The following is a 9,104-nucleotide window of genomic DNA, read 5'->3' as shown; positions in this document are numbered from 1 at the left end:
TGGACACAGAACAGACAACTGGGGGGAGGGGGCAGAGGAGGGGAGAGAAATAAAAAATAAATCCTTAAAAAAAGAAAAAAGAGACTGTGCATGGGCTAAACCATGATAGAGTATGCTCTTAGCTAAAAATTACAATCTATCTAATTACATGCCCTGGAGATCCAAAAAGTAAAAACCATTTTAAAAATGCACTCTAACTAAAAAGAAGATATTATAAATCCTCTATGACTTGTTAACTCTTGTTAACGTTTTTTCTCATATATATATATATGTACATATTTGTATTAAAATGGAGTATGGAACAGTGCCTTTCATAACTTGATTTTCCACCTAATAATAAATTGATAACGTTTTTGCATATCATTAAATTTTAATAGCATTTAAAATATAATCTCAGAATTCCATTGTATGGGTATCTATTGTTACTATTGTTTATTTAAATGAATGACTATTGTCAGAATTTAAATTGTTCCTATAATTTCCCTATTATTAGCATGCTGGGATGAATATCCTTGTTACTTCATCTTTGCACCTGCCCCTGAGTCTTTCCCTTGGGGAAATTCATGATGTGGAATGGTTGAGGCAAGGATATACTAAAATAGCCATGACTTTTGATATCGAAACAGTTCAATGATCCTCAGGAAAGGTTTACCAATTCTCATTTCCACAAATAAGGCATAAAAAATATATGACTCCATATTTCTCATAGCCTCAGCAAGCATGGGCATTAAGAATTTTTAAGTCCTTACTGAAAGAATCTTATTTCCTTGTTTTAATTTGCATTTCTTTGATTAACACTGAGATTGAATATTAAGCTCTTTTCACATTAAAAAAAAAATAACTAGTTTTTAGTTGGGAAAGTAATTCACATACACAGTAAAAATATCAAACAGTATCAAAAGATACACTGTGAAACAGAAGTCTCTTTCCACCCTCCTGCCCCAGCGCCCCTGAGGCAGCCACCATCACCAGTTTCTTGTTTCTCCTTCCAGAAGCATTGTGTCTATAAACAAGCACACACGGAAGCAATGAGGCATGTTGCTAGAAAATAAAATATGAATTGGGAGCCCTGCCCACTCAGAGGTCATGGGTACTGCTCTCCCCGCTACACTCCAAGGGCTCAGGCCAACCTTGGGCTCCAGATCCTTCCGCTCGTTCCTGCCTAGGGGCCTTGGTGCTTGCCGGCCCCACTGCCTCACGTCACATGGCACCTCTTAGAGCAGTCTTCCCAGACCACCTGTTCCAAAAGAGCCCCATCCCACCCGATCTCTCACTCTCACAGCTCTTTGTTGCCGTTCCTTCATAGCACCTGCCTCTATCTGAAATGATCTCATTTCTGGGTTGTTCTATTTGTTCTTTGCCTTTCTCCTCTACCAGGATGTAAGTGTCATGATAGCTTGGGCTGGATCTATTTTTCCAATTTTGGGCTGGAGGACAAAAGAATTTCATTAACGATCTTGCAAGAACGGTTGCACGACCTGGATAAAATGGCCGGTGCCCAGATCTGTTTTGTTCACTTCAATATCTCTAGTATCTGGGATGGGTCCTGGCATGGCAGAAGTAGTCAATTAATATTGTTGAATGCGTGACTGCTGGTCACACAGCAGTAAGTGAAATAGTTGGATATTGCGTGCACGCACATGTGTGTTGTTTACACATATGCTTCATTCTTGTTATGGCTGCATATTATTTCTTTTGAATTGATATATCGTAACTTATTTAACTAGTCCCCCATGAATTGATTTTCAGGTTGTTTCTAATATTTTGCTATTTCAATCAACGCTCACATACATGTCATGTAATATATGCAGGAATATATTCCCACAAATATTTCTATTTCTAGAAATAGAGTTGCTGGGCAAAGGCACGTGTGTCTGTAATTTTAATACACATCAGGTTTACCTTCAAAAAACTGCACCAATTCACACTCCTGTTTTCCCCAGCAACATAAACACGTTGTCTGTCTATCCATGCTGCCACCAAACCTGTCTTAGCAAATGTTCTCATCTTTACTGAACTGGGGGGTGAGGAGAGGGAACGGGCCAAAGGAAAAGCTGGTTTTCAGAGAAAAAAGAATTAGAAACGGCTTGTAAACCATTGAAAAGATGCTCAACCTCACTCCGTGGTTTTAATTTGCATTTCTTTATTAATGAGGGTAAGCATTTTGAGCATGTTTAGAAGCCTTTTGCAAATCAGTGCTCTTTGTACCCCCTCCTCTATTTTCATGCCATTGACATGTCAGTGCAGAAAGTCTAAATTTATGGAGCCAGATTTGTCAGTCTTTTGTTTTATGGCTGAGTTTTATTTAGAAAAGCCATCCCCACACTGAGCTCATTAAGCTTTTTCTTCTAGTATTTTGGGGGCTTTATTTTTATCTTCGCTCTATTTGGGATTTAATTATCCTGACATCCTTTCTTGAAGTACATTTCTCTTCTTTGTTTTTTGCAATGGGACCTTTATCGTTTTCTGGGGCCTTATATAAGACCCCATGGGGAGGGGCCACAGAGTCTGCCTTCTTAGATTTTATTTTCCGGAACTCTAACTACCTTGAGGAACATACTATGGGGAGGCAAAGTGTCAAGTGCCTTTTAGAGCCTCAAGAAGCTGTATTCCCCAAAATATGAGAGGACAAAAGTCTGGGGCTCTCAGTGGTGGGAACCTTTGACTCATTCTCTCAAGGGCAGTAAGAGTGTGGTAGAGCTGAGAGGTTTAGGGTTTGGGAGGGGGCTGGAAGGAAAATTTACAACCTTATAAACTGACATGACTGACCAGGAAGAATGAAAATAAACGGATTTAGGATTCAACTTAGGAAATTAACAAAGAACAACAAAATCAGTGTAAGAAGAGCCAAAGAAGACATTCAGGAAGTTAAAAGCAGATAGAAAATTGTGAATTGGAAACAGAAGAATACTAGAATTAAAATTCAAAATATGAGCTTTGGAGAGAAAAATTAAAATCAGGTAAATACTTAACATTATCCAGAAAAAGAACAGAATGTGGTAAAACATGGGAAACTATGATTAATGTAATCTATGGACTATAGTTAATAACCATATTGTAATGTGTTTGTAGCAAAAGCGAAGGTACTATATTAATGCTAAAGGTGAAAAAAATATGGGCTTGCGTTTTGTGAGATATGAATATGATCAAGCATTTTGTGCTCATTTGTGTTTCTTTCTGACACTGGAGGAACAATTGAGTTTGCTGTTGGAATTAGATGAGCCAAAAGTGCCTGGATAGAAATTTTTAGGAGTAAGTCTTCCATAATTTGTTGAGCTGCCTTTTGTCTGTTATTTTATTATTAAATTCGAAATAAAGTTTGAATTTTAAAAGCAGAGCATATCTATAGCAAGATAATTTACTAAGGTATTATTGTAATTTTTGTGTACTTTATGTGTATTAGGCTGCTTAAAGTCTCCTATTTCTATTGTATTTACCATTTTTCCCATAGTTTTTATTTATTTTTAAAATTTCAACCCCACATTTCTGATAATTATCATTGCCCCCATACTAACCAAATGCCAGGGGCACTCCATTTCCCAACCCCACTTCACCTGTGACCAGCATCTCACTGCAATTAACCACAGGTTAATTTAATAAAATTTAATTAAAAAAATTTTTACTTTATTTTTCAGGTTTATAGAAAATTGTGTAGACAGTAGAGAGCTCCCATATATTCCTCTTCTCTCCCCCGTTTCCCCTATTGTGACCCATCATGCATTAGTGGGGTACATTTGATATAATTGGTAAACAATATTGAGACATTATTATTAACTAAAATCCATAGTTTATATTAAAACTTTTTACTCTTTTTACTCAGACCTCTTTACTATGTATAGAGTTCTATGTATTTTGACAAATGCATAAAGTTATATGCCCATGATATCATACAAACTAGTTCCACTGTCCTAAAATTGCCCTGTGCTCCATCTCTTCATCCCATTCCCTTTCCCCAAACTCCCAGCATCCACTGATCTTTTTACATCTAACAGTATGTGGCCTTTTCAGACTGGTTTCTTCACTTAGTAATATGCATTTAAGGTTCTTCCATGCTTTTTCATGCCTTGATAGCTCATTTCTGTTTATCACTGAATAATAATCCATTGTAGATGTGGCAGTTTGGAGCTGGATGTACCCCAGAAAACCATGTTCTTAAACTTAGTCCATTCCTGTGGACGTGAGCCCACTGTAAGTAGGACTTTTCCATGAAGCTACTCAGTTAAGGTGTGGCCACCTCGGGCAGGATGGGTCTTAATCCTATTACTGGAGTCCTTTACAAGCAGAATGAAACTCAGACTTAGGGAAAGAAAGCCACAGAGGGAGCAGCCCGAAGCTGAACATCAGTGGATCCTGGAAGAGAGGCCGCCATGTGCATTGCCATGTGATAGAAGAGTCCAGGACCAAGGATCAACGGCAGCCAGCCCAGAACACTGGTCTTTGGGAAGAAAGCATTGCCTTGATGATGCCTTAATTTGGACTTTCTCTTAGCCTCAAAACTGTGAGCTAATAAATTCCCATTGTTTAAGCCAGCCCATTGCATATTTGCTTGAGCAGCCAAAGGAAACTAAAACAGTATGATGTACCACGGTTTGTTTATCCATTCACCTATGGAAGGACATCTTGATTGCTTCCAATTTTGGGAATTATGAATAAATCTGCTATAAACATTTGTGTGCAGGCTTTTGTTTGGACACTACTTTTCACACCATCATTTTACAATCTGCTTTTTGGCCCTAGTACTGCAGCTTTCTCCTTCCTCATGTGGGCTTAATCACAAGTCTTTTACTTCTCGGTGCATTTGGAAGGAGCAAATTAATCCAAATATTCAGTCCTCACTAATGTAACTGTTTACTTGCAAATCCCAAAAATTTCAGCACTGCAGTAGGAAATATAAATATTTCCTTTTTGAAAACAAGCACATTCTTTGAATCCATTGATCTGAGCATGTTCTTTATTATTAAGTAAGGATGGAGAGGGAACGGAGCCATCCTCCTACAACCAACTTCCACCAGATGGGTCTCATGAAAATCCCAGCCAGAAGAAAGGAAACTTGGGTGATGGCTGTGATTTAAGAAAACCCTTGACTTCCAAGCTGTCTGTCTTCACCAGGGTGGAGTTCTTACGCAATCCTTTCTACCCAATCCAGGTTTTCTCCTCATCAGTTGTAAAATAACAGCAGCTGTTTTGGTCAAGGCCAAGTCACAGATGACATCTGTGGTCTGAGTTGTGAATGATTAGCTCTTGGCAGAGTCTGATGGCCATTTGTCCCTGCCTCTTCAGTAGATTGGATATCTGTAATTTGAGAAATTCCTCCTCCATGGGAATGTTCCAGTAGTTGTCTAGCTGCTTGGGATAAGTCATCCTGCTGCTGATGGATGATTTTCTGAAGTTGACTCAATTTCTCTGAAACTGAATTAACTTCATTACATGTCGGCAAAAACATTATCCCTAAGTTCACCAGCCCAATCAGCAGTATCAGGCAAAGAGTTTGCAGACTCAGAGAGGTCTGGTGCCTTATGGGAGATGGGGCTGGATACCCCAAAAGCCAGCTCTGTGAGGTAATAATTTGTCTCCCAATTGTTCTGCTTTCCATGGATTCCTTTCTTCTTGTCTTCCATTCCTGATTATCTGGACATAGTATGATTCAATTCATCTGCAGACATAAATGGTTTTAAGGCTAGGAGAAGTCTAAAATCAAGATGTTAGTAAGGCGATGCTTTCTCCCCAAACTCTGTAGCATTCCTTTTTTTTTTTAAATGCATTTTCTTTTTTTTTTTCACCCCCCCCTCCCCCAGTTGTCTGCTCTCTGTGTCCATTTGCTGTGTGTTCTTCTGTGACTGCTTCTATCCTTATCAGTGGCATCGGGAATCTGTGTTTCTTTTTGTTGCGTCATCTTGTTGTGTCAGCTCTCCGTGTGTGCGGTGCCACTCTTGGGCAGGCTGCACTTTCTTTCGCGCTGGGCGGCTCTCCTTTCGGGGCACACTCCTTGATCATGGGGCTCCCCTACACGGGAGACACCCCTGCATTGCAGGGCACTTCTTGTGTGCAGCAGCACTGCACACAGGTCAGCTCCACACAGGTCAAGGAGGCCCAGGGTTTGAACTGCGAACCTCCCATGTGGTAAGTGGATGCCCTATCCATTGGGCCAAGTCCACTTCCCATGTAGCATTATGACATTGGCTGCCAGCAGTCCTTGGGGTTCTGTGGCTTATGTCCCTGACTCGTGTCACGTGGCAATGTCAACAATTTTAGTAATTTTGATGCAGCTTCATACCAAGAGTTATCACCAGCCACTTAGTGACAGCAATGGGTCTGTATTGCTACCTGAAAAGTGAGAATCCAGTTTTAGAATCCTGTACTGACACTCTTTTTCCAAGGGCCACTCCTTGAGACCAGCTGTCTTACGACGCAATTGGTACAGTGTGGGGAACTGCTTCTGTGTGAAGCTGGTTGAGGCCCAAGAAGAGTTGGTCACCCCAGCGGAGGCTAGACAAAAAGTAGCCAAAGGCCCTGGGGACATGTGAGGCCAAAAGGCTCTGACGTGGACGTGGCCTTGAGAGATGTCTGAATTAAAGGTCTGCCATAGATTTTCTTTCAAAACGAGTCATACCCTATTTGCATTTATTGATATCATGTGATGTATGGCTCAAGTCCTTGTTCTGGCATCTTATTTTATGATACGAATTTGCTTTTGAGTGCTTCCTTTGTTTTGCATCTTTTGTGTTCATCATGCATGTTTTCTTCCGGCTATTTCCCTGCTTTGGTGGCAATTTGTGCACGCTATTTGCTCTGGAGCCATCAGACCTCGTCAGGACGAGATGCGTCAGATATGTTAACATGTGATCTGGGACATAAAATCTAAGATACCACACACAAATGCACTCTCCGTGTGTTTTACTGCTGCGCATTTCTGCCCAACAAAGCCCAGGAATCCTGATAAAGTCTATTTTGCCTAATGCCCATCAAAAGAGAAAAATGAAGTTGGTTTGTTTATTATTATATACACAGCTTTAGCAGGAACATTCCTGAGAGAACTTTCATTTTGACCAGGGTCAATGAGAACCAAATCCTCTGCTTACAGTTTTCCATGTCTACCTAGAATTTTATGCATACCAACCTTCTGGCTCCTGAAGTTTCACACCTCGTTCCTTCTCCACTACCCACATGGTCTCGGTGTTGGGCACTGTGGGCAGTTTCTATGGTGGTATGACCTCTGACCCTACTCCTTTGTGTCCAACACCAGTTGAGGCAGCACAGAGGGTAGGTGGAATTGCTGGAAGCCTCCAGCTGGTGAAAACTTAATATAGGTGGAAAAATCTATGAACCACATAAATCTAGTCCATTCAACCCAAACTATATGTATCCCATGCACAAATGGAGAGCTGATGCAGCAAGATGATGCAACAAAAAAAAAAGACACAGATTCCCGTGCTGTCTGATGAGAATGCAAGTGGACACAGGAGAACAGACAATAGCGGGGGGGGGGGGGGGGGTGGAGAAGGAGAGAGAAATAAATCTTAAAAAAACAACAAAAAATGAAGACATTGGATAAGCACAAAGAAGACTTTGAAAGAAAATGTACAAAAATAGCAGATCTATGGGAATGAAAGGTACAATAAACGAAATTAAAAATACAATGGAATCATATCATAGCAGATTTGAGGAGGTAGAAGAAAGGATTGGTGAGCTTGAAGAAATGGCCTCTGAAAGTGAACATGAAAAAGAGCAGATGAAGAAAAGAATGGAAAAAACTGAACAAGGTCTCAGGGAACTAAATGACAGCAAGAGACGTGCAAACATATGAGTCATGGGTGTCCGAGAAGAGAAGGGAAAAGGGGCAGAAGGAATATTTGAAGAAATAATGGTAAGATAATTTCCCAACCCTACTGAAGGACACAGGTATCCATGTCCAAGAAGCACAGCACACTCCCATCCAAATAATCTGAATAGACCAACTCTGAGACACATACTAATCGGAATGTCAAACACTAAAGACAAAGAAAGAATTCTGAGAGCAGCAAAAGAAAAGCAATGCATACCATATAAGGGATATCCAATAAGATTAATCCCGATTTCTCATCAGAAACCATGGAGGCAAGTTGACAATAGTATGATATATTTAAGATACTGCAGGAGAAAAATTTCCAGCCAGGAATCTTATATCTGGCAAGATTGTTTTTCAGAAATGAGGGCAAGTTTAGAATATTCACAGATAAACAGAAACTGGGAGAGTTTGTAACCAAGAGACCAGCTTTGCAGGAAATACTAAAGGGTATGTTAGAGCCTGAAAAGACAGGAGCTTGGAAGAGAGTCCAGAAATGAAGGTTATATCAGTAAAAGTATCTAAAAGTGTCAAAAAGAGTGGTGAAAGTAAAATGACAGATAAAATCCAAATATTTAGGAATAAACTTAACCAATGATGTAAAGCACTTGTACTCAGAAAACAACTCATTGTTAAAAGAAATTTAAAAACCTAATTAATTGAAAGCACATTTCATGCTCATGGATTTGAAGACTAAATATCATTAAGATGTCAATTCTACTCAAATTGATGTACAGATTCAATGCAATGCTGATAAAAATTCCACCAGCATTTTAAAAATAAATGTAAAGCATGATTATCAAATTTATTTGGAAGGGTAAGTGGTCCTGAATAGCCAGAAACATCTTAAAAAGAAAAAGCGAAGTTGGAGAACGCTCACTTCCAGACTTTAAATCATATTACCTAGCTACAGTGGTAAAAAAAAGCATGGTATTAGCAGAGAGACAGGCATATATACCAATGGAACTGAATTGATGGTTCAGAAACAGACCCTCACATCTAGGGTCAAGAGATTTTTGATAAGCCTGTCAAACCCACCCAGCTTGGGCAGAACAGTTTATTCAACAAATGGTGCTGAAAGAACTGGCTATTCATAGCTAAAAGAAGGAAAGAGAACCCCTATCTCACACCTTATACAAAAATTAATTCAAAATGGAAGAAAAACCTAAATATAAAAGCAAGAACTATAAAGCTTCTAGAACTTCTAGAACAAAATGTAGGAAAATATCTTTAAGACCTGGTGGTAGGTTGTGGATTCTTAAAGGACATAAGAGGAGGACTG

At 39.6% G+C, this 9,104-nt stretch overlaps 1 pseudogene; it reads right to left on the bottom strand.

Annotated features, from left to right (window-relative positions):
- Positions 1–4,812: 4,812 nt before the first annotated feature.
- LOC101433522 (C-type lectin domain family 12 member B pseudogene) lies at positions 4,813–5,319 on the bottom strand (annotated as a pseudogene).
- Positions 5,320–9,104: the final 3,785 nt, after the last annotated feature.

Source organism: Dasypus novemcinctus, chromosome 3 (assembly GCF_030445035.2).
Source record: "Dasypus novemcinctus isolate mDasNov1 chromosome 3, mDasNov1.1.hap2, whole genome shotgun sequence".
Taxonomy (NCBI): Eukaryota; Metazoa; Chordata; class Mammalia; order Cingulata; family Dasypodidae; genus Dasypus; species Dasypus novemcinctus.
Note: the sequence above shows the minus strand (reverse complement) of the source record. Positions and strands in the feature narration are given on the sequence as shown.